Below are 26,384 nucleotides of genomic sequence, written 5' to 3'. Positions count from 1 at the left end.
GAAGCTTTCCTAACACTTCCAGTCTAGGTTTAGTATTTTTATCACTCTATATACATCTCCAACCTAGTGCTTTATTGTTCTGCATTGCAATACCCGATTTACTTGTCTGTCTCTCTCCCAAGTCCCTGAGGAAAGGATCGGGCCTTTCTTTTGTGCTATGTGCAATGTCAGGCACATAGTAGATATTAAATAAATGTGCGAATGAAGGACAGAAGGATCATGTGTAGACCATAATGCCACGCAATGAGACTTATTGAGGAAATCCTATTGACTTAGGTGTATGTGGGCCACATTCCATCTTTTGTTATGCATGTGATTATAAAAACCGTGTATAATAAAAGCTTGAGGTGATACTGCAAAGCAGATGAGCCATCATTATTCAACAATGATTTATCAATGGACCATTATACATTTTTTGAGGACCGGGTCCTTACCTTACTTATATTTTCATTCCTAGTGCAGTGTCTGGCAGTTGGAAGTGCATAATTTTTTTTTTCCATTGGACAAAAGTGCAAATCAGTACTTTGGGTTTTCAGAGGAAGGAGAGGATTGAAAAAATAATCCCAGAGGAAGTGGCATAGGAGCTAGGTGAGGACGGCAGGGGCTGGGACTTCAGTGGTAGCACCAGCATTGGCCAAAGTTTGAGAATGGGAAGGCATAAAGGATGGTGTCTATGGGAGACTGAGGCAGGAGAATCCCTTGAACCCAGGAGGCGGAGGTTGCAGTGAGCTGCGATCGTGCCACTGCACTTCAGCCTGGACGACAGAATGAGACCCTGTCTCCAAAAAAAAGTATAGTGTCTAGTACTCTTTGATGGAAATAATTCTGACAGTGTGAGGTGGGTCAGATCATGGAGATATTTGAATGACAAACCCTCTGGTGCTCCACCAGTCTTGTTACCTGGAGCAGAGGTTACCAGTTGTCTCTCTGGTATCAGTTCTCCCCTTCCTTTCAATATAGAACCTTGATTTTTATCTGGGCACATTTCACAGCCTCCCTTGCAGTTGGGTATGCCTATGTGAGTAAGTTCTGGTCAGTGAGGTGTAAGCAAAAGGGTTGCACGGGACTCCAGGAAGTCTATTTAAAAGGCTGAGTGTGCTGTTTTTTGGCCTTTTCTTCCAACTGCTGCTGGAATGAAGATACAAGTGCAGAGGTCATGGTGGACTGGGAGGTAGGGGATGCTCTCTAGGCTTGTCCTCTAGGATGGATGCAAAATATCTGGTTCCAGATGACATAATAGAGAGGTCAGACCAGCACTCAAATAACTTCCTCCTACATGAGAGGGAAATATGTTCTTTTTCCCTCAAGTCATTGTTACGTGGGGGTTTCCTGTTTCATGTAGCAGAATCTAATCCTAATTGATACATCACCCAACTTCAGTGTTATGGATGTTGGGGAGCCAAAAGTGAATTTTTCATAGGGCTAACTGTTAATTCAGGACATGTTCAACTTGAGGGTCCTGTCTTCCTAGAACTGACTGTGGAATGAGACCAAGTGGCCCAGCCCTCCCCACTCCTCTGCTGTCCCTGCACATGGTTCCTTTCTGTTGTAAGGATGTTAATAGCTAATCACCATGGAGAATCAGTCAGAAATAACACACGGGACACTTTATTAAGTGTTCTTATACCATTTTCATAGCTACAAGTCCTCATGGATATGCCTTGGTTCATTTTCTTGGAAGTTATGGGGGAATGTATTAGTTGTTTATTGGTGCATAACAAATTAGGTATTTATTATGTTTACACCCCAAACCTAGCAGCTTAAAACAACAAACATTTATTATTCGTGGTTTCAGTTTCTGTGGGTCAGTAATATGGGCACAGATTGGCTGGATGCATCTGGCTTAGGCCTCTCATGCAGTTGCAGTCAGCCTGTCTACACTTGGGGCTGTAGTCATTTTAAGGCTCCTTTGGAGGTCTGGAGAATCCATTTCCAAGCCCATTTATGTGGCTGTTGACAGGCCTCTGAAGTTCCACTTCTAAGCGTCCTTGCATGGTTGCTGGCAGGCCTTAGTTTTTTTCACCATGTAGACTTCTCCATAGGCCGCCTGTGTGTTCATGTGATATAACAGTGGTGTTATGAAAGACAGAGAGAGAGAGAGAGAAAGAGAAAGAGAGAGAAAGAGAGAGACACCAGAAAGACACTAATTCAGAAGCTACAGTTTTTTATTATATAGTCTTAAAAGTGACATCCTATTACTTCTATCATATTCTATTTGTTTTTTTGTTGTTGTTGTTTTTGGTTTTGTTTTGTTTTGTTTTGTTGAGACAGGGTCTCACTCTGTCATCCAGGTGGAGTGCAGTGATGCCATCATGGCTCACTGCAGCCTCAAACTCCTGGGCTCAAGTGATCCTCCAGCCTTGGCTTCCCAAAGTGCTGATTCCATGTGTGAGTCACCGCATCCCAGCTTCATATTCTGTTTGTTAGAAGCAAATCAATAAACCTGGCTTACAGTGAAGGAGAAGGCATTATATAGGGTATGATCATCAGGAGGGAGGATCGTTGGGGGCATCTTAGAGGTTGTCTCCCACAGGTAACTTTGCTTAATTTCCTGCTCCATGCTCTAATTTCTGAGGATAATTATCTCTTCAGACATTCTCGCTTCCATGGAAGGTTTCTTTTCTGAGTTGGTGGACCCAATAATATAGTCATTCAATTAACAGATATGCAATGAGCACCTACTGGGTGCCAAGCATGTGCAATGGATAGTGGATAGACCGCTAAGAAAAATGGGCGTGGTCACTGCCTGGGGCACAGCAGTATGTGGGAATTGATTATGTTTTGTTCCTCCCACTGGATAGGAGCAATTCGAGACAATCACACATTTTATCTCTGCATTTCCAGTCTTGGTTATCCATCTGCTCCAACTCATCACTAAAGGCTTCCCTGGATTCAGGTGACTCTAGGAAATTTTTCTTCAGCCAGGACACCTCTCATCAGAAAAGTAGATGATAAGGGTTGATAGGAAGGGGAGTCTCTGAAACAGGTTTGGATTCCAATCCCAGCTTCATCCCTTACTAGTTATATACTGTTTTGCACTCTACTTCTCTAAACTTAATTTTCCTTATCTGTGAAATGGGGACAAAAATAGTGTTTACTCAAAGGGTGGTTGTGAGGGTTAAATGTGAAATACTTGGCACACAGTCTGGCACATGAAGACACTTCAAGAACTTCAGTGATTCTGATTCATTACTTATTAATTTTACTGGCATTCTCTATTTGGAAGTAAAAATCAGCATAGGAAAGGAGTTCTCCCTCAAATAATCTAGTCCATCAAATCGTGTATGAGCTACCTCAACTCCTTTTTGCAACAGGCAGGGCTGGGTATAAATAAATTAACTAACGAAGAAAAAAGGATATGTATTTTTGACTTTGTATAACTGTAATCCTTTTTGCAATTGGGAAATAATCTTTCAGTAAATAGAGAATGTGGAACATGTTCAGACTAATAAAGTTCATTCAAAATGGTCAAATATTTAGCATGCCTGATACAAGCGATAGTCAACCCTCAGCGCTCTCAAGTCTATGTGTGCCTCCCACCTTGTGAAATGCATTCTGGCTTCAAAATGTGCACCCAGCCTTTCCAGTGCTTCCTGCTTAAATGTATTCTGAATTTTTCACACATGCGCACACACGCTAGGAATGATGAACAGCAGTTTTAAAAACACATCGTTGAAATGTCAATTTCCAGATGGATTTGTTTTGCTACAAAGTTCGTTAACACTTGATGCACGAAATAGCGGGTGGAGAGGAGATGTAGAGTGGGTGCTTATACCCAAATAGGGTGAAACCTGCCAAGGAATGGATGGCCAAAAAGAACTGAGAAAATGAAGCAAGTACTCACATGATCTTCTGAAGATAACTCATCAAAGCTATGGAGAGAAAAGGAAAGGCAAAAACCAAAAAAGCCTGCAAGCTGGTGGGGAGATGTTAACCCTTTTAAGATTAAAGCTGTAAAATAAAGCTGTGATTTATTTTTCTGAGACTGCCTGTTTTGTACCGAACGGCTTAATGTGTGTAGGAGAACAAAAGCTTTCAATCTATTAAATAGTCTTCTTGCTTTCCATTCCTTTCTTTCTTTCTTTCTTTTTTTTCTTTAAAAAAAAAAAAAAAAGAATGTCTCTCAGGAAAAGCATGACCCGAGAACATATGTAGGAATATGTAGGAATTTAGAGGGAATCCTTATCAAGCAAAGCTTTTCTGTGTTTAGATATGCTCTAATTTAAACCCTGAAAATGTGGTGATGTAGTTGCTCTTTCCAGTTACTTATAGGCTGTCTTTCTTTATGAAATGCTCAATAAGTAATGTTAAAATAATGAACAGGTGATGGCTGGGAGTCAGTCTGGGCTGTTGGCCTTTGTGCTAACTCCATCTCTTCTGGCAACTGGACATGTGATGCTGGAGGTATGGCTGTTCTAAGGTCCATTTTCCTCATCTAGAAAATGCTTGCCTCACTGGGTTTCTATGATGACGATGGCATACTCCATTCAGTCTATAAATATTTATTGAGCAATTACTATGTGCCAGCCCTGATCCCAACATTGGAGATACAGAGAAGGCCAAGACAAAATCCCTGCTTTCATAGAGTTTGTAGTCCGGGGTAGGACAATCAACAGAAAAGTAAATGTCTAAGCTGTGTAAGAATTTCTTTAGGATAGGCTGGGCACAGTGGCTCACTACTATAATCCCAGCACTTTGGGAGGCCAAGACAGGCAGATCACTTGAGGTCAGGAGTTCGAGAGTAGCCTGGCCAACATGATGAAACCGTGTCTCTACTAAAAATACAAAAATTAGCCTGGTTTGGTGGCATGCACCTGTAATCCCAGCTACTTGGGAGGCTGAGGCAGGAGAATCACTTGACCCTGGGAGGCAGAGATTTCAGTGAGCACAGGTTGTGCCACTACACTCCAGCCTGGGCAACAAAGTGAGACTCTGTCTCAAAAAAATAAAAAATAAAAGAATTTCTTTAGGATAAATACCTAGGAGCAGAATTAATTGCTGTCATTCATTTAACATGATGAAAGCACTCTTTATAATGTCTGCACCTATCTATCCTCCCACTGGCAAATGAGGCTTCTTTATACTCACATCATCACCAACTCTTATCATTATCCAACTTTGTGATTTTTTTCCAGGCATAAATGCATTTAATTTGAGGTTTTCCTCATTAGTAATGGTTTTGAGCACTTCTTCATATCTTAGTAGTATTTCTGCTATTGTAAATTGCCTGTTCATATTCTTTGCCCATTTTCTTATGGGAATTGACATTCGAAGTTTATTATTATTAATCTGAATCAATTTCTTGTGTATTATAGACTTGTCCTGTCCAACATGGTAACTGCTAGCCACATGTGGCTTTCCAACACTTCAGATATGGCTAGTCTGAATTAAGACATGCTGGAAGTGTAAAATACACATGTTTTATTTATTTATTTATTTATTTATTTTTTTGAGATGGAGTCTTGCTCTGTCGCCCAGGCTGGAGTGCAGTGGCGCAATCACGGCTCACTGCAATCTCCACCTCCCGGGTTCAAGCAGTTCTCCTGCCTCAGCCTCCTGAGTAACTGGGATTATAGACACACGCCATCACACCAGGCTAATTTTTGTATTTTTAGTAGAGATGGGGTTTCACCATGTTGGTCAGGCTGGTCTCAAACTCCTGATCTTGTGATCCACTTGCCTCGGCCTCCCAAAGTGTTGGGATTACAGGCATGAGCCACTGCGCCCGTCAGAGTTTTATATTTGAAATATAAATTAAGACATATTGGAAGTGTAAAATACACATGGAGATTTATTATTTTAAAAATGTACAATATCTCACAAATAGTTTCTACAAGAATTGCAAGTTGAGAAAATTGATGTAAATAAAGTTTCCCTTTAGAAACTATGTTGGTCCATTTTGCATTGCTATAAAGGAATACCTGAGGATGGGTAATTTATAAAGAAAAGAGGTTTATTGGGCTCACGGTTCTGCAGGCTTTACAATCATGGCACCAGCATCTGCTCAGCTTCTTGTGAAGCCGTGGGAAGCTTTTACTCATGGTGGAAGGTGAAGGAGAAGGAGGAGCAGATGTGTCACATGGAGAGACAGGGAGCAAGAGAGAGAGGAGGATATGCCAGGTTCATTTAAACAACCAGCTCTCATGTGAACTAACAGAGAAAGAACTCACTCATTACCATTGGGAGGACACCAAGCCATTCAAGAGGGATCTGACCCCATGACCCAAACACCTCCCACTAGGCCCTACCTCCAACACTGGGGATCACATTTCAACATAAGATTTGGAGGGGACGAATATCCAAACCGTATCAGAGACCAAATACAATATTTTAACATATGTCCCTCAGTTGTTTTTCAGAAACCCGACCTCCCACCAAATGGATTTGCTGGCATGTAGATCTCAGATAAGGGGGAACTGAGGACTGAACTCTGGTCACCATACTTTGCTCTGAATTTCTTCCTGAGGGGCCTGAAGGGAGTCTGAGCTGACATTCTTTTCTGCTGACCCCAAATTTTAAACAAAGCTTCTCCTGCTTAACCAATTGCAAATCAGAAAATCTTTGAATCTATTATACCTATGACCTATATGCCCCCACTTCAAGAGATCCTGCCCTTTTGAGCCAAAACCAATGTCTAACCTCCATGTACTGATTTACGAGTTTACCTGTTAACTTCCAGTTTCCTGAAATTTACCCCTGCTTTTAAAAACTCTTACCTGCAAGTCATCAGGGAGGTGAAGATTTACATGTTAGCTACCTGGTCCTCCTTACTTGGTGCAAATAAGTACCTCCTTTCTACCACTGCAAAATCCTGGTGTAGGTACCTTGTTTTACTGTGCTGGGTGAGCAGTCCCCAGTTTGGTTCTATAACAACATTAAAAAGTTGGGAGATTTTATGTAAGACTTCAGATTTTGAGTATCTCTTGAAAAACTGGAACCTTAGCCAGGCTCGGTGGCTCACACCTGTAATCCCAGCACTTTGGGAGGCCAAGGTGGGTGGATCACCTGAGGTCAGGAGTTCGAGACCAGCCTGACCAACTTGGGGAAACCCAGTCTGTACTAAAAATACAAAAGATTGCTGGGTGTGGTGGCGTGCACCTGTAATCCCAGCTACTCAGGAGGCTGAGACAGGAGAATTGCTTCAACAGCTGGCTGAGCAATGGCTGTTCTTTCAGAGGGCCAGGAGCCCATTATTGTCCTGCAGTCCCCAACAGTCATCAGTGTCTCCTGACACTGAAGCTGAGGGTCAGTTGCTATTTATCATGGCATGAGCATTGTTGTTTTTCTTATGGCAGAGTTAAGAGGAAATAATGACCTGTCCCCACTAACACCCCCACATTCTCAATAGTGGAGAAAAGAGAGACTGAGAAAGTCTGTTTGGCTCCTTTCCATTGTCTTCCTAAGTCCTTTGGTATTTGACTTTGTCTCTTAATCTAGACTAATTAAAAAAAAATTTAGAAACAGGGGCTCACTCAGGCTGGAGTGCAGTGGTGTGATCATAGCTCACTCTAACCTCGAGCTCCTGGGCTAAGCGGTCCTCTCACCTCATCCTCCCAAGGAGCTAGGACTACAGGTGTGTAACACCCCATACCTGGGAAATTTATTATTTTAAATATTATATAAAATTCTTTTTCAAATGAAATTTTAACTGGAACCCCATGTGGAACTCTTCTGGTGAGAGTGAGTGGGACGGTCTTCATGGGTACGGGAACTACACAGTTTGGCACAGACTCCCACGTTCAGAAGGGCCCCATGCTGGGTTTAAGGTCTGCTGTCACCATCCTAAACTTCTTAATAATTTTGTTTTTGAACTTATGTTTTATAAGTGAGGTCTGAGGGGGACAATGGAGCATGCACATGAGCAGAGAAACTAGGCACAGTATCTGAGTTGTCTGTTCCCTGCTGTCTCATTTGCATATAGGATGAGATGATGCCCCATAAGCATGGCATTCTAGTTGTCCCACCTTGTGTGGGAGCCCAGAGAGACTCAAAGCCATTACAAGATATCTTACCTCTACAACTGAGTAAGCAGGGGCTGAGAGGCCACACTTTTCATTCAAACCAGAACTGGCTTCTAACCCGCAAAGAAGGCAATAGAATGCTAAAAAAACACAAATAGCCGAGGAGTCCTATCATATTCTTCCTTACTCTTGTTACTTCTCTGTATCAGCCAACCGTTAATGCTGAAAATGATGGAAAAAAGGAAAGAGAAAGAATACATCAACCTGGAGCTCCTTTTCCTTGCAGTCCTTCCTTACTCATCTGTTAGCCAGTGGTGGAAAGTATTGGTAGAATATGTGCATATCAAAAAGTAAAAATTAAAAAAAAAAAAGTTGTATTAGTTTTGTGTAGCATTCACATTGTTCTTGTAAAAACAAAATACATATGCATGTACGAGCTACAAAATATAAATTGCCCAATTTCAGTGATTTTGTCAAGGAGTGAAGTGCTTTTATATTTGCATTTAAACCTGCATTCATTGCACGGTATAAAGATAAATGGTACAATTCATACTATTAATTTAAATTGTTAATTTTTCTTTACCTAGAATAACATTAAAAAACCAAATAAAAAACATCATGACAAGTTGAGAGAGGAACCACAGAACAAAGGAAAGAGTTTTTTGTTTTAATACTATCAGTAAGGAAAACCTTTTCCTCTACCCTCTTATGTTCATTGTTTGGGATCCTGCAAATTAAAATGGCAAAAGATTCATAAGCAAGAAAAAAGAGATTTGTATTTACCTAAGTAGATAAAGTATGACTTAAGTGGCTTAATGTGGGGCCTCAATACCATCTTACAAGGGAACGGGGTAGAATTTCAAGTGACAATCAATGGTGGGAAATGACTGAGACATATATGAGGGAAATTAATGGAAAGTGAGTTTTGTTTTAGTAAAGTCTGTTTATGCAGTTTTCCATCCCTACATACACTTCTCATCTCTGATGAGAGGAGTCACCCTTTTCCTCTGGTACAGGAAGCCTCTCCTAAAGGGTGGGATTTATGGCAGCTTTTGGGAGGCTCGGTTTTTAGGCAGAAAAGGTAAGTTTAAACAATGATTCTTCTTGTGTCTGCTGATTTTGAAATGTCTTCAGCTCAAAATAATTTTTATGCCACAGTAATGTAATCTGGAGCCCTTCAAATATCTTGCATATTTTCCTTGCTTTTATGACAAGGGACCCCACATTTTATTTTGTGCTGGACCCTGCAAATCATGTAGCTGGCCATGGAAATTGGATGGGAAAGACTAAAAAAGTCCAGAATCCCATGTCTTATGCCTGCCTCTATTAGATGTCCATAGGGCATGCTGGTAAAATCCAAAATAATCCTTCTCCTTGTCCTTCTTCCTTTCTTGCAAGAACCATAAGTTCCATAAGGAAAAGAACATTGCCTACAAGCTACAGGTTATACAACTCCCGGGGGCACCATTTGCAAGGATGATGCCTCCTAAATGTGGTGCAGCATGGTGGCCCCGGGTGTTTACTTCTATACTAAGGCCACACAGATGAATGGTCAAAAATTTGGTGACAGAAATCAATGTTAGATTCTTTAGCTTCTGTTTCCTTCCTCCTTTATTGCCACTGCCTCCAATTCTGTTACCCAAAAAAACTGGGGCTCTATCACCTGGCAAGTAACGAACAAATGCTCAACTAGAAAGTAGGTTTTGATCAATAGGAATTTACTTACTTGTCACAAGTAAGGAGAGCACTGGGAGGATTCTCCAAAGCAGTGTCTCCCCAAGGAAGCGTGATAGAAAGCTTTTATGGGGCAATAGAAAGGGAAGAGGATGTGTCATTGCATGGAGAGGAGGGGTCCCATGCATACAGTGAATCATTATGTCAGCACAGAAGTCACATGTTATGATAATGAGGCTATAGCTCCTCCTGGGGTGGGGAGTTTAGCATGGTAATGAGGAAAGCCCACTTGGGTTCATAGATAAGTTGCCAAGGTCTGTCAAGAACTCATTCCAACCCACTAGGTGACCACATTCCACATAGGGTTTGGGAAAAAATAGGCTGCAAGGCAGGAGGCTGTAAAATAGGCTAATTGCTCAAATTGATTAAATTTCTATAGTCCCTGGAGACCCTCCCTATCTGCTTGCAATTTCACTCCTTGATTTCCATATCCATTTTAACTGATATTCTTTTTCTCTTCTAAATTTCTCTGTGTTATATTTCTATCCTCTTTTAAAACCTCATTTTAATTTTTTTTGGTTATAAACAATAATGCATGTTTATTGGAGGAAATATAGACTTGCCAAAAATATATAAAAGTAGTAAATAAAACAAACATTTATAATTATATCACCAGAAGATAAGCATTGTTACTATTTTGTTACATATTTTTCTTCTCTCGTTTATACAAGCAAACCAATGTAGAAACATTTTTTCTTTCAAAAATGGAACACACTGTAGATAATATTTAGTTAACTGCTTTTTTACTTAATAATATTTCATCAATAGTTTTCCAAGTTCTTAAATATTTTCTCCAAATCCTTTTTAATGGTTGCAAATGATTCCATCATTAATGCTTAAAAATTATCATTCATAACTATTCCCTATTTAGGACTTTTTTTTTGCTACAATACTACTTTCATAAAATCTCCACATGCAACTTTTTTCACACCTCTGTGATTATCTTCTGATGTCTTTCTTGTTTAATCTTGTAGGCCCACAGATCGTTTCTTTTATTAACCAAACTTTGAGCTTCTTGAGGCTCAAATTCAGGTTGATTCACCTTTGTTTCTCTCAGAATACTTTAAAATTAGGGAACCTTCCAATATGTTTGTTTAATGAAAGAGTTTATTGTTATGCATTCTTCCTTAAATGGAATAAAAAGATGGTAAGATATGAAAAGAAGTAGAGTTAACTAACTACAGCTGACTTTCTAAAACTTCTGCCAGTCTGCTTTGTGGGCTATCTGTGGATTTTTTTCCCCTCTCATCCTGTGTCTTTTTATTTTCAGAGTCAAAAACATCTGGCTGCATTTTAAATTGATTCACACAATTTATTTCACCAGCCTCTAGGCCCCAAACTGTTTCTAGATATGCATCAGTGTCTGTGGTAGAAGTCAATGGGGGCTCTGCCTCTGCATCTGAGAATGTAATCTGCTCCTGAGTCATTATGTAAAAATGATTCCCTTACGTAGAATTGTTTAGTGTGAAATAGGATTGTTTGCTTTCCATTTACTCTTCACTTCCTTAATTAGAGTGACCTCCAGTTTGAATCTACCAACTGTTGGATTCTATTATATCTTTCCAGGAGTTCCTCCTATAATAAGGTTAACTTTAAGTACTGCATTTCCTCGAGGATGACATAAAATTCACTCTGCTTTAGAGAAAATAAATCCAAGTTCTCAATAAATGATGCCAGACAGAATTGTAGGAATATTGTAGTCAGGCAATTTTGAATGCTCCTCCCTTCATTGCTGCATGTAAATATTGCCTTTTTTTTTTTTTTTTTTTTTTTTTCTGAACAGTCTCGCTCTGTCACCCAGGCTAGAATGCAGTGGCGTGATCTCAGTTCACTGCAACCTTTGCCTCCCTGGTGCAAGCGATTCTCCTGCCTTAGCCTCCCCAGTAGCTGGGATTACAGACATGCACCACCATACCCGACTAATTTTTGTATTTTTAGCAGAAATGGGGTTTTGGCACGTTGGCCAGGGTGGTCTCAAACTCCTGACCTCAAGTGATCCACCTGCTTCGACCTCTCAAAGTGCTGGGATTACAGGCATGAGCCACTATGCCTGGTCAAATATTGCTTTAAAGCAGCCTCCCCTACCTTTTAGGAACTGGTAGCTGCTGGGGTCTATCTTCAGAGCATATATCAGGACATCCTTTGCTTGGTGGGGGCTAACAACACCTTTCTAATATTACTTCTCTTGGGTCCAGAAGTTAATGTGTGACCCTATCTTTGTATACTCTTTCTATAAAAGAAAGCTGAAACACACAGGAGGATTGGATCTGTTTGGGGAGCATATTACATGAGTTGATAAATACACTTGATTTTTCTCTTTTTGCTTCTCAATTCAGCTTCATCCACACCCTCCCAAGTATTCAAATCTAATGTGTGACAAAATGGTAAGACTCTGGGATGAAGTGGCCAAAACAATGATCAGGATTACCCCTCCACCAAGTCTCTGAAGGGTTACATAGCTTCGTATTTTCTAAGCGATGTCCGTAACCACGAGGTTCTTGCTCTTCAAAGGCTTGTCTAATACTTACTGGATCTCCTGACCTGAGATGTCCCATGTCTCTTGTAACTTGTAGGATATAAAAATAAAACCCTAAGTTTCCTACCTGACCCCAGAGAAACCGAGTTCCCAACCATGACGGATGGGAGCTCGGACATGCCTCATTGTACCCCATCCCTTGCTGACCACGATTAGGTTTTCTTTCCTAAGGATTAAACAGAAACCAGCCCTTTTGAAAGTCTCCACCACTGATTTCATCAGACTCCCCTCTCTTTTGTGGTTTAAACATAACAATGGACCAGCATTCCTTCCTGATGACAGACCACCCACCATGGGATGGTTCTGGTTAGTTTATGGAGGCTGTACATGGAGCAGCTTTGTGTCCTCTGCTTCACCTTTTGATGTACAGGGCCTAATTGTAATACATCTAAATGTTAAGTCTCCACCCCAAAGTGACCATGGGACATATGTAACACAAATGTTAGCTTACTATGCATGTCATGTGCACACCCTCATTCATGAATATTCATAGCTTCTCCTATAACCTGTTGAATATGTATACTTAGCCAATGGATTCTGCATAAGTTGCTGTCTCATCCTTCCCTCTTCGAAGTGCCTACTTCTGGTCTCTGCTCGAGGCTATGATTCCCAGCCTGCACGATGGCCAGCCTGCAGGCTACAACCCTTTATAAGAAATAGAGCTCACTTCTCCGAATTAATGAACCCTGTGATTCTTCAGTGGACACTCGAAATCTCCTTTTGCTTGTCTGGAAGCACTAGTTTCTTTCCCACGTCCATTGTGGAAGACAATGCTTCCAGTGGAACCCTTGCAAGTTCTGAAATCCTGAACAGAGGTGTTGCTGTGTCCTGTGTGACAAGATCTTACCAATCCTGCCACGTTGCCTGCCTCTGCTGTACTCACACTTGAGCATTTTAAGCTCAGATGTGCAGGAGCAATTTGTATGTGCTCCTCTTTCTGCCTGGAATGTTCTTTCCTACTTGTCCCAGTGCTGGTTGTTTCTTATCCTTTTGGACTCAGCCTTAAGTGTTACCTCTTTGAAGAGGCCTTCCTAGACCACCAGAAGTGATGCTGTAAATATTTAACTGTCCTCAGGCATAGGCACCATGCAATAAGAACAGACTCAAATATTAACAAACAGCATCCTTGAACTGGGGCTAAATGGGTGAATACCAGCTCCTGCTGAGCCATCTGGTTCTTTGATTTATGGCAATAATAACAATCTGTAAATATTTATTTATTTGTTTATTCACTCTTTCTGAATATATTCCCCAGTAGTTTCCATGAGAGTAAGACTTTTGTGTCTTGGTCACTGTTGAGGAAGACAAACATTTCCTCTGTCCTCTTATGTTTAGTGTTCGGGAGTCTGTGAATTAAACTGACAAAAGACAGAATAGCAAGAGGAAAAACAGATTTGTATTCATGGATGTGCACTGGAGTTCATAGAAAAAGATGACTCTCCAAGCAGCCAAAGATATGGGGTTTATAACCACTTAATAAGGTGAAAGGCATGAGGGGAGGAAAGACTTCTATGGGAAGACATTTCGTTAGGAAAGGTTAATGGGCTTTTAGGAGAACAAAATGGGAGATAGGAAAGTTTGTGACAATGTCTGTTTATGCAGGTGCAAGTGGTCTTCTCCTTCTTCTTTCTGGTCAGTATAAACTCCTCTGGAGAGAGGACTTACAGTAGTTTCTTCTTTTTTAACTTTTCAGTTCAGGGGTACATGTGCTGGTTTGCTATATAGGTAAACTTGTGTCATGGGGCTTTGTTGCATGGATTCTTTTGTCACCCAGGTATTGAGCCTAGTACCCATTAGTTATTTCTCCTGTTCCTCTTTCTCCTCCCACCTTCTTCCCTCAAATAGACCCCAGTGTCTGTTGTTCCCCTTTTTGTGTCCATGTGTTCTTATCATTTAGCTCCTACTTATAAGTGAGAACATGCAGTACTTGGTTTTCTGTTTCTGTGTTAGTTTGCTAAGTATGATGGCCTCCAGCTCCATCCATGTCCCTGCAAAGGACATGATCTCATTCTTTTTTATGGCTGCATAGTATTCCATGTACCACATTTTCTTTATCCAGTCTGTTACTGATGGGCATTTAGATAGATTCCATGTCTTTCCTATTGTGAATAATGCTGCAATGAACATACACATGCATATGTCTTTATGATAGAATGATTTATATTCCTTTGAGTATATACCCAGTAGTGAGATTGCTGTGTCCAATGGTATTTCTGTTTTTAAGTCTTTGAGAAATTGCCACACTGTCTTCCACAATAGTTGAACTAATTTTCACTCCACCAACAGTATATAAGCATCCCTTTTTCTTGACAACCTTGCCAGCATGTGTTATTTTTTGACGTTTTAGTAATAGCCATCTGACTGGTGTAAGACATTCTGTTGTTGATGGTGGTTTCACAGTCTCCTTTATGAAGTGAAGCTGCCCCAAAAGAGGAGATCTACAGTAGCCTAATTTCCAGATGTTTCTGCCTTTAGTCAGATAAGAGAAGCTCCAAAAAGTCTTCTTTCTACATCTGTCAAATCTCAAATGTCTTTAGTTCAAAATAATCTTCATATCAACTCTGGGGGTTTGAGTACATCTTCATATCATAGCACCAAGTACTATGCCTGATGCATAGTAAGTACTCAACAAGTATTCATTGGAATATGAATTAATGAAACAATAGAGAGATTACTTAGGTAACCAATAATCCACTGTGGTTGCTTGTCCCAGGTAGAAGAGTGTGCATGTGTAGCGGTTGACCTGAAGGGGAGGTTATTGTCGTCTATGTCAAAACCCCGACAAAAGTATTCACAATGCTCTGGAGAAAAAGGATACCTTAACTTTATAATTTAAAATTTTGTTGGAGAGTTGGTAAGTCCCATGACTTGATGCAAATGTAGTTCAGCGGTAAGATGCTTGAATATGTGGGCCTTCTCTGGCATTTTTCTTTCTGTCTTACAGGAAAAAGCCCAGTTTTCTGTGCGTAGTAGTCCAGAAAGAGCTACTTTTCATTTCTCCCAGCCCTTGAGATCACCACAGATGGGCAGCTGCTAGTAGTAAGGACCTGGTGTGTGCTCAGAATACTACAGTGGGCAGTGGGATGCAGGAAGGAGGGGTGTGTTCGGGAACTTCACGGAATGGGCAGAGCGGGCAGCTTCTTTCCATGGCCCTGTGTCTATCTGAAGGGTTAATAAATATGAGGGCAACTGCTGTCTTATTGTCTACTGGGATGAGATATTTTAAACCTCTTTTTCTTTAATGAGAACCTTCAAGCATACACAAAGGAGGGAGAATCGTGTCATGCCCTCCAGTGTACCATCACCCAGCTTCAACAATTATCTGCATTTGAACCATCTTGTTTCATCTCCAACCCTGCTCCACAATTATCCTTACACTCCCCAACCCCTCCCCCCACTAGATTATTATTTTAAAAACTTTTTAAGTTATTTTTATTTTTAAAAATTTTATTTTTAATCTACAAATAGCAATTGTTTTCACCAGATTATTTTAAAGCAAATCTCAGATTGCATATTCTGTCATTGATGAATATTTCAGATCTTATTTATAACAGATGAACACACATTTACAAATTATTACATTTACTTATTTATTTTTGGTGGGTTGGTTTGCTGTTTATTTATTTATTGTGGCAAAATATACATAACAAAGTTTGCTATTTTAACCATTTTTAAGTGCACAATCCAGTGGCATTAGAAACATTCACATTGTTGTACAACCATTGCTCCCCTTCTATCTCCAGAACTTTTCTGTCTTCCAAAACTGAAATTCTGTACCCATTAAACAATAACTTCAATTCCCTCCATCCGCCAGCCACCCTACCTTCGGTCTCCATGAATTTCAGTACTCTAGGTACCTCATATAAGTGGAATCACACAATATTTGTCCTTTTGTGACTGGCTTATTTAACTCAGCATAATGTGTTCATGGTTAATCCATGTTGTAGCATGTGTCCAAATATCCTTTCTTTTTAAGGCTGAATAATATTTCACTATATACGTATACCACATTTTGTTTATCCATTCATCCATCAATGGACACTTGGGTTTCTTTCATGTTTTGGTGATTGTGAAGTATACTGCTGATATGGACAGGAGACAGGGAAACACTGGGTAGAAGAGGATGGTTCCCCGGCAAAGGGCCCCCATCCTGAACTCATGTAAACCCTGAATCCCAGGCTCCAGAAGCAGAAGAGTAGGCAAGGAAACAAGGAGACAAGCAGATGGACAATGGAACAATGTGGCAGAGAAAGAGAGAAGTGGAGGAACGTCTGAACACTGACAGGAGTTCAGCTGGAGGTGGTTGAAGAAGAATTCAGCTGCTGGAAGGCCAAACTCCAGGGGAAGATGGGATCATTTTCCCACTCCATCCCCCACTTCTGACTTCCTATCCATTCCACTGAGATCCATCTCCACCACTCAGTAAAACTCCACATCCATCCTTGAGTGACCTAATTCTTTCAAGATGCTGGGCAAGAGCTTAGGAAACAGAAAGCTGTCACACTGGCCCTCTGCCCTTGTAGAAAGGCAGAGGGTCCATTGTGCTGGTTAACACTCAAGCTGTCTGTGGACAGCAGGGCTAAAAGGGGATACTGCAACTCATGCCCACTTGGGCTCCTGCACCTGTCTGTCTGTGTGCCCCAACTCGCCTCAGGAGTTTGAGCAGCAGTGGCCACTGAACAGGTGAGGGAGACCAGGGAACTCTCCCGTTTCACTGCTATGAACATAGGTGTACAAGTATCTGCTTGAGTTCCTGCTTTTAATTATTAGGGGTATATACCCAGAAGTGGATCATATGGTAATTCTATGTTTAATTTTTGGAGGAGAGCACATATTTTTAAAAATAACCAGTTTTGTTGTACATATGAAACTTTAATCATAATTTTTTTTTATCCCTGTAGGGTTTACAATTACCCAAGAGATAGTACTGTAGTGGTTAACAGCTGAACCATTGCACCTGCTTATCTGGGCAGATCACTGAAATATCCCGTGTCTCAGTATCCTCATCTATAAAACAGGGAAATGGATTGAGTGTGATGGTTAATTTTATGTGTCAACATGACTAGACTGAGAAATGACTAGGTAGCTGGAAAACCTTATTTCTGGGTGTGTCTATAAGGGTGTGTGTTTCTGGGTGTTTTTCCGGAAGAGATTCATATTTTTCGTGAATCAGTGGATTGAGTGAGAAGACCTACCCTCACCAATGTTGGTGGGCATTATCTAAGTTGTTGAGGGCCAGAATAGGACAAAAAGATGAAGGACAGGCAAATTCTCTCCTTCTTAAGCTGCACCACCCATATCCTGTTCTTGGACATCAGCTTTCCTGGGTCTCAGGCCTTTGGGGTCTGAGTGTGCTTCCCACCCTCCATCAGGTTCTGAGGCTTTTGGTCCTTGACTGAATTACACCACCAGCTTTCTGCTTCTCCACCTTGCAGACAGCAGATCATGGAGCTTCACAGCCTCCAAAATTGTATGAGCCAGATTCCATAATAAATGGTTCTGTTTCTCTGGAGAATCCTGACTGATACAGTGAGCTAATATACATGAAGCACTGTAAGCAGTGTCTGCGGATTCTGAGTACTGTCTATATACTTGGTTCTATTATATGCTTGCCAAATATCAGTGTTGCTAATGAGAATTCTCATATAGGTCCGATTTTTGTTCTATGTAGGTAGCCCAGGACTGAATCCAAGATTTGGAGGCCTAAAACTTTTATAGAAAAGATCACAAAACTAGACACACACACACACACACACACTCACAGACACACACAAACTCATCAAAAATTTGATATGAAATTTATTTAGAGTCAGAAAAATCACAACAAATAATTGGCGTCTTAGAGATTCAAGTCTCTTTTTTCAGAGACCTCTTTAACTGGTTGACCTCACATGCTAATGAGAGTGTCCTTGTTGATTTCAGCCTAGCCCCTCCCCTCACCAAGGGCTGTTGTTAAGTTTAAATGAGTTATTATGTGTAATGTGCTTAGATCAATGCCTGGCATAGAGTAAGTGCTCTATAAATTTTAATTATGATGGTTGTTATGATATTGGAAAAGGAGCAGTTTAGGGAGGAAGTTGTGAGAGAATGTGATGAGCCCAGTGTGGGGCAAAAGTTTGCAATGCCTTTAAGAGATTCAAGAAGTGATGTCAGATAGTGCTCAATGAGTGTTTGATGATGATCATGACAATGGCAACAACAGGGATGACAACACCAGTCCACGTAGGCCTCTGTACCATCAGCCTGTGAATGGGAAGGCTGTCTGGGGGCTCTGAGGATTCAAGCTCTGACTGCTCAGCTGGTTTCACTGCAGGGTGAGCAGTCAGGGAGCCACTTTCTAGACTGGAGCCTCTCAAATGCCAGAAAGTTGGCGCCTGTACTGTGGCAGAGCCTACCTCCTCCCTAGCCTTTCCTCCTCTCCAGGAAGTTGCTTCAGCTTTTTAAGACAAGATTTATCTGGGTTTTCAGCCTGGAGGTAAAATGCTGGGGAGAGAAGGTGGTGGCAGTAGGGTGAGATGTAGCTTTGCTTACTTGGGATTGGGGAGCTGCAAGGGGAGTGTGGGAGCCACAGCAGCCCCATCAACCAAGTGCTGTACTGCTTGAAACAGAGAATGGGGGAGTCAAGAGAGGAAGGGAGCTAGTGGAAAAAGACCTTCTAAAGGTAAATTCAATTAGCCTCTTTTTTATTGCTACCCTTTACTGACTGTGCCCATCCTGACTCTATAGCTTCTCTAGGGCTTTCCTAGCAATTGTCTCCTTCTGTCTTTGTAATCACCACCCACTTCCTTACTCCCTCTCTTTCATCCACCAACTGGCTTCCACTCTCTACGCATTTATTAGAAATTGGGTGATGGTATTCATTGATGGTCCTCTATCTGTGCTTGTCTTTGTTATGTGTTTGTTCTCTTACTACCATTTATTGGGTCTTGACAGGGAGAGATGATAAATGCTTGTGGTCAGTCCTCTTTTCCCAGTGGATGCTTTTCTACAGATGTCTAAAAATACCTTTCACTTGAATATTCCATTTCTAAGAAAACAATCTATTCTCTGGTGTCAGAAGTGAAGGGCAAAGCTGTACTGCTAGCAAAGAATTATCTAAATCAAATATGAGCAGTGACGGTTGTCCAGGGCATGTTTTTGTTATCATTAAATTCACCTCGCTGCTGCTTTTGTTTATGGCTCTAGCAAATGTGGGCTGTAATCCCAGCATTGCTTGGCCCACTGGAGATATTTCAGTTTGCTCTCTGCCTAGTGATCTCTGTCAGCCTGAGACAAAGTTTTCTATCTTTTAAGTAAGTTAATTAAAAATGCTTGTATTTTCCAAATACGCGATCACCAGTTTTGCTTTCTATTTTTATCACTCCATTTTAGAATGGTCAAGAACCTGAGATAGACTCAAATAATTTATGGCAAACACAGCAACACTATAGAGAAGTCATACAACTGTCCTGGAAATTGTGGGAATACCACAAAAAGCTAGAAAACCGTGGTCCCCAAAGCCATACATGTATTTATTTATTTGGAAGCCAGTATGGACAGTGAACAGAAAATCTGCAGGAGAAAAACATAGACTGAAGCCCAGGATTAACTGGAAATCATTGCTTTGGTGGAATCATTTTCTCAGCTTTCTCTTAGCTTTAGTTAAACATACTTGGGACTGTTTCTTTCTGGGTTATTTTCGCATGTGTATTAAAAAGCAGAAAAAAAGTGGTGGTGGTGACGGTGGGGAGACTAATGAGGAACAAATAATGGAAAAATGGTGAAAAAAACCCTCTTTGTTTGTAAGTGTATTAGACCTTATAAACTTAAATAATCCACGGATCATTTCCATAGTAGACTATTATGGCTCCAGAAGAGCCATTGTGGTAATGTAGCAGCTGATGAGCTTATGCACAGAGTCTGCATACTAAATGCCCTTATGTAGTTGGGAATGAAATATGGGAGCTGAGTATGGCCAATAATCATTTTTAAAAATAATGAAGTACCCTACCACCTCACTCTTCCACCAGCGTCTGCCAAAATTGTGAAGAGCTGAGTCAACCTAATGAACAATTTGCCTGAAAATGTAATTGAAAAAAAAAAACAAAAAACCTCTGTAATTGTAGCAGGAAAAAAAAAAACCCAAACTGAATGAAAATAGGGCTCATATTTTGAAGCAAAAACATATTTTTGCATTTGGGGAAAATGGGTAAGCCTGTGCCACATCTCATTTCAGCAAGTAATGTTAAAGCCTTGGAAATTAAATCATAGACACCCTGGGTTTTAGAGAAGGGATAGAGGTGGGGACCTGGCTTTGCCAAAGCCCTTTGGGCCTAAATAGCAACACCCTGCTTGGCCATGCTGGAGAATAGACTGCCAATTGTGCCAAATTATATGATGCTTTTGAGATGTGCACAAATAGCCCATTACACTTTTCACAGCATTCCTTCATTAAGCCCGCAGAATTGTTTCTTTATGTTTTCCTGATAATCGCTTCTGAAAGGTCAAGAATTGCTTACTTGACTTTTTGGTGCCCTTCGGGGAATAATGCTGTTAACCATTTGCAGCTTCTGCTCCTCAGAGCTGACATTTGCTCCAAGGTCTGCCATTGGCCATCAAGACTGGGTCCCCCTCCCCAACACGCGCACACACACACACACACACACACACACCCCTTAGTTGGGGTTAGGGAACATAAGGAGGATCCTGGAATTTCTGCCAGTTGAGATTTTGTCGAACTTTCTGTTAGAGTTGATGTTTAGCCCTGATGGCAGTAGGCTCTGGTGGCATTAGGAAAGCAGCAAAGGGCAGTCGTTTTATTATTATTATTTTAATTTCAATAGTTTTTAGGGGACAGGTGGTTTTTCGTTACATGGATAAGTTCTTTAGTGATGATTTCTGAGGTTTTAGTGTACCTGTCACCCAAGCAGTGTACACTGTATCCAATATGTAGTATTTTATTCCCCACCCCCTCCCAATCTTCCCCCCAACCAAGTCCCCAAAGTCCATCATATCATTCTTATGCTTTTGCCTCCTCACAGGTTAACTCCCACTTATAAGTGAGAACATCCAATATTTGGATTTCCATTCCTGAGTTACTTTGCTTAGAAGAGGGTGGTGGTTTTGAGAGGGGGCCCTGGAACAGACAACTTGAGCTCAAACCCAGACCTACTCCTTAGGAGGTAGGTGACCTGCGGTCATCTCAAATCTCAAGGGCTCAGTTTCCATATGCATAAAATGGAAATAATAGTATCACCACTTCAGAAGGTGCTTTCCTGGCATAGAGTGAGCATTAAAATGTTAACTCAAAACAAAACAAGTAGCCTTGGAAACCTGCCAAGGGTGGGCCTTGACCAGCAACATTGCATTATATACACTTTTCCATTGTGTATGTGGCTCCAGTGAGCCAGCCCAGTGGCTCACTCCCAGCCCTCACTCAGGTGTGTAAGGAACCAGTAACACTTATCAAACATCTCTTATGTGCCAAGGGCTTGCATATATTTCTCACTTAATTCTTTACACATTTCTGTAAAATATGTTGTTTCTGTATTATACATGAAGAAATTGATGCTCAGGACTAATGATAATGTCTACTCTCTTAGTTCATTTTCTGTTTCTTATAACAGAATATCAGAAACTAGGTAATTTATGAAGAAGACATTTATGTTTTACAGTTATGGAGGCTGTGAAGTGCAAGATCAAGGGGCCCCATCTAGTAGGGACTCTATGAAAAGTCCAAAGGTAGCTCAAGGCATTACATGGTGAGGGGCTGAGTGTGCTTGCTCAGGTCTCTCTTCCTCTTCTTGCAAAGCACCAGTCCCACTCCCATGATAACCCATTAATCCATTAATCTCTCAATACTGCCACACTGGGGGTTAAATTTCAACATGAGTTTTAGAGGGAATGAATATTCAAACCATAGCAGCTACCATTTGCTGAGTGTTTATTGTGTACCAGGCACTATCTTAGGCAATTTGATTTATTTTCTTGTCAGTCAGCATTTCAGTTGTTTCCAGTTTTTTGCTATTATGGGGAGTACTGCATAGACCTTCTTGAACATTGTCTTCATGGGCACGTGAACAAGATTTTCTCTTGGGAATACACTCAGGAGTAAAACTGCTGAGTAGAAGGTATGTGAATGTTCAACTTTACCAGCAATGCAAAATTATTTTCCAAAGTGACTGTAATAATTTATCCTCCCGCCAGAACATATAAGCCTACTCATTGAGCCACATCCTATCCTACATTTGGTTCTTATTTTTACTAAGCTCATGGATACAAAATAGCATTTTGGCTTGATGTGTATTTCTCTGATTACTAACAAGGTGGATAATCTCTTTTTATATTAATTGGCCACATGTGTCTCCTTTTCTGTGAGATGTCTGTTCATGTCTTTTACCCAATTTCCTATCGAATTGTTTACTTTATCTTGTCGGTTTGTAGGAGTCCTTATATTTTGTATACTAATCTGTAGGTTGTTATATAATTGCAAATATCTTCTTCCTGCATGTGACTTGGTTTTTTTTTTTACTTTCTTTAAAGTATTCTTAGCATAAGTTCTTGGTTTTAATTGCGTTGACTTATCAATCTCCTCTTTAACGATTAGCACTCTTTGTATCTTGTTTAACAAATTTCTCTCAATCTCCTTTAATTTCTTTTGAAAGTTTAAATTTAAAGTTTTGTTTGTGACACTTAAGTCCTTTATATATCTACAATTGACTTTTGAATATGATTTGAGGTAGGGGTCCAATATAATATTTTTCTATGTAATATTTTTCTATGATGGAAGGCTGTTTTTGCCAGATCATCTATTGAATTTCCTCTCCCTGTCCTCCACCTAACCCTGCCCCAGCACACACTGCTGCTATTACCTGTCATGTATCAAATATTCATATGTATTTCTGGGTTCTCCATTCTGTTCCATTGGTCAGTTTGTCTGTCCTTAAACCAATACACACGACTACTATGGTTTTATAATGTTTCCTTATCTTGTAGCACAATTCCCACTCTTTTCCTTCTGCTTATAAAAGTAACAAATATCCATTTTAGAGAATTGAAAAAGTCGGCCAGGCGTGGTGGCTCACGCCTGTAATCCCAGCACTTTGGGAGGCTGAGGCAGGTGGATCACCTGAGGTCAGGAGTTCGAGACCAGCCTGGCCAACATGGCAAAACCCCATCTCTACTAAAAATACAAAAATTAGCTGGGTGTGGTGGCATGCACCTGTAGTCCCAGCTACTCGGGAGGCTGAAGCAGGACAATCACTTGAACCTGAGAGGTGGAGGTTGCAGTGAGCTGAGATCGTGCCACTGTACTCCAGCCTGGGTGACAGAGCGATACTCCGTCTCAGAAAAAAAAAATAAAATAAAATAAGAAGGAGAATTGAAAAAGTCTACAAAATTCCACAGCAATAAAATTTCTTCTAATCTCATCATTTGAGTACAACAACAGTTAAAATTTGGATGTATATTTTTCTAGAATGTACAAATACATAGTCACATGAAAACACACACACACACACACGCATTTAAGTATAGACATATTCATGCTTTAACAAATTTAAAATAAATATTGATTGTTTTCTCTATGCAAGGCTCTATGTCTAAGGCTTTATTGTTGCCAAAGATGAGAGATAATATTTAGGAAATATGATCATGCTTAAGATACTAATAATAGTGTTAGAAGGAAATTTGTTTTCAATTTGGCAGCTAATATAATTCCTGTTTGGATACCTTATTCCAGAAAGGCATTTATTTTGTATCCCTAAGCTTTATTACTGCCCTAAACTAAGAAAATAAATCTCTCTGTATTCCTAAAGTAACACACTTATCTTCCAAGCAAACCGCTATCAGCTTGTTTAATAAAACAAAATACTGTGTATTACATTTTAAAGGAGCTATACCTTAGCCTTCAAATAAGATTTGTGTTTCGGTCCTCAGTTGGCTGCTTATTAACTTTATGACCTTGGACAAGTCCTAGAACTTCTCGGAGTCTCAGTTTCTTCATCTTTAAAAATGAAGAGAATATCTACCTTGCGGAGTTGCCAGGAGTGTTAATGTATTTTTTAAAAGCCTCATGAAATGCTTGCCAATATTTGCTTTTGCATTTTTAATTAGCTTTTGTTTTATTGTAAAAGTAATATGAGCTTTTCTTGTAAACTTTTTGGATCAGTACAGAAGGGTACACAGTAAAAAGTGAAAATTCCCTTCCCTCCACATGTACCCCATCCTTCCCCCGAAATCAGTCTCACTCTCCTGAAGAAAATACATCAAATTCTCAGGATATGTTATTACTAAGGACATTCTAAAATTCCAAGACAGGCAAAAATCCTTGAGATATAAACATAACCTAACAAGTAAGCTAAAATGCCAGAACATTTTATTTCTTTGATGGCTTTTATTTTTAAGTTTCTCTATTTGCAGGCATTTTAGGAAAAAAAAATTGAAAATAGAAACTTTCAAATTAAGAGATGGGAGAAGGTGTCAGGAATCACCTCTAATTTAAAATCACAGTTGATATCTCCTTGCAGCGGCAGTGGGAGAGCAGAGCAGGAGCCACGATGGCGGGGGCCATGGCAGGACAAGCATTTAGAACGTTTCTCTGCTCCTTGACTGAGTATTGGTTGAAAGGCATGCACCAGAAACCCTGCACTCAAAGGCATGACGTGAGGTTGGTGCAAAAGTAATTGCTGTTTTTGCTATTGAAAGTAATACTTCCAGAAAAATCTTGGCCGGGTGCGGTGGCTCATGCCTGTAATCCCAACACTTTGGGAGGCTGAGGTGAGTGGATCACCTGAGGTCACGAGTTTGAGACCAGCCTGACCAACATGGAGAAACCCTGTCTCTACTAAAAATACAAAATTAGCCGGGCATGGTGGCGCATGCCTGTAATCCCAGCTACTCGGGAGGCTGAGGCAGAAGAATTGCTTGAACCCAGGAGGCGGAGGTTGTGGTGAGCCGAGATCACGCCATTGCCCTCCAGCCTGGGCAACAAGAGTGAAACTCCGTCTCAAAAAAAAAAAATTATTATAATGGTAATTCATACTTATGGAAATGTCTAACACTTGTTAGGTGTATAAAGTAAAAAAATGAAATTCCTTTCTTTCACTCCCTCAATTTTACTCCCCAGAAATTATCGCTGTGAACAGTTTTGATTGATGTCTTTCTTATTTCTTACCCACAAGACTTCAAGATGCCTCAGCTTAATTGCTTGGTTTCATTCCTTTTGTGATATAATATTTATTTTTCTTTGGTTTCTTGGTGTTGCATCCATCCATCCACTTATTTCTTGATTAGGCACTTACTAGACCATCTGCTCTGGGCCAGGGGCTAAGCAAGGTGCTGGAGACTCTTGACATGTCAGACTTGGTCCTTGCCTTCACCCCTAACCATAAATATAATATTAAGTGCTTCGGTATAGTCAGTTGTACAGGATGCTATGGGACAATTAAGGAGGGACACCTAACTTAGGGAATCTGGGAAAGCTTCCTGGATGAAGTTTCCTAAGTTGAGAACTGAAAGCTGAGCAGGCATTAGGCTGGTGCAACAGCCAGAGCTGTGAGACAATAGTGCACTGGGGAATGATGAGAAACTGGAATGAAGAGGACAGCTGTATAGGAGCTGGGCCTGAGGATGTTGGAGAGAGAACAAGCTGAACATAGAAAGGGGTTCAGTCATGAAGGACTTTGTAAGGTGTGCTAAGAAGTACACACAATGAAGGAAGATGGACCTCATGAAAGGATTGCAAGTAGAGAGTGACATTGCTATTTTGGCATTTGAGAAGATCCCATCTGGCTATGGTGGGAAGAACTGGAGAAGGTGAATGAGGAGACAGAGGCAATAGGAGCCCTTGTAGTAGTAATCTAAGTGAGTAAGGATGGTGGTCTGAATTACGGCAGTGACAGAGCTGGTGGGAGAAATAGATGGATTCAGGAGTAGAAGTCTTCTTTATGCAAAGGTCACTGAGAGTGAAGCCATTTAATACAGGGGCCACTTGTTCAAGTAAATAGTGGGACAAAATACTTGATTAGAACTCAGCTTAAAAAATTAAACTAAATTAGTTTTTAACCCCTATTTTAATATTATCAATAATTATATAGGTTATAATTACAATTATTAACTAATGTTGAAGATGAAGAATGAATAGGAGTTTGGGAGGTATAATCTTTCAACACAAA

At 40.5% G+C, this 26,384-nt stretch overlaps 1 long non-coding RNA gene across 1 annotated transcript in view; it reads left to right on the top strand.

The window, feature by feature from the left end:
- LOC129143630 (uncharacterized) overlaps nt 1–26,384 on the top strand; it is a 145,913-nt gene that overhangs the window by 84,710 nt on the left and 34,819 nt on the right. The window lies entirely within an intron of this gene.

The sequence above is a fragment of the Pan troglodytes genome, chromosome 2 (assembly GCF_028858775.2).
Source record: "Pan troglodytes isolate AG18354 chromosome 2, NHGRI_mPanTro3-v2.0_pri, whole genome shotgun sequence".
In the NCBI taxonomy this organism is placed as follows: Eukaryota; Metazoa; Chordata; class Mammalia; order Primates; family Hominidae; genus Pan; species Pan troglodytes.
This window is presented reverse-complemented; position numbering and strand designations above follow the sequence as displayed.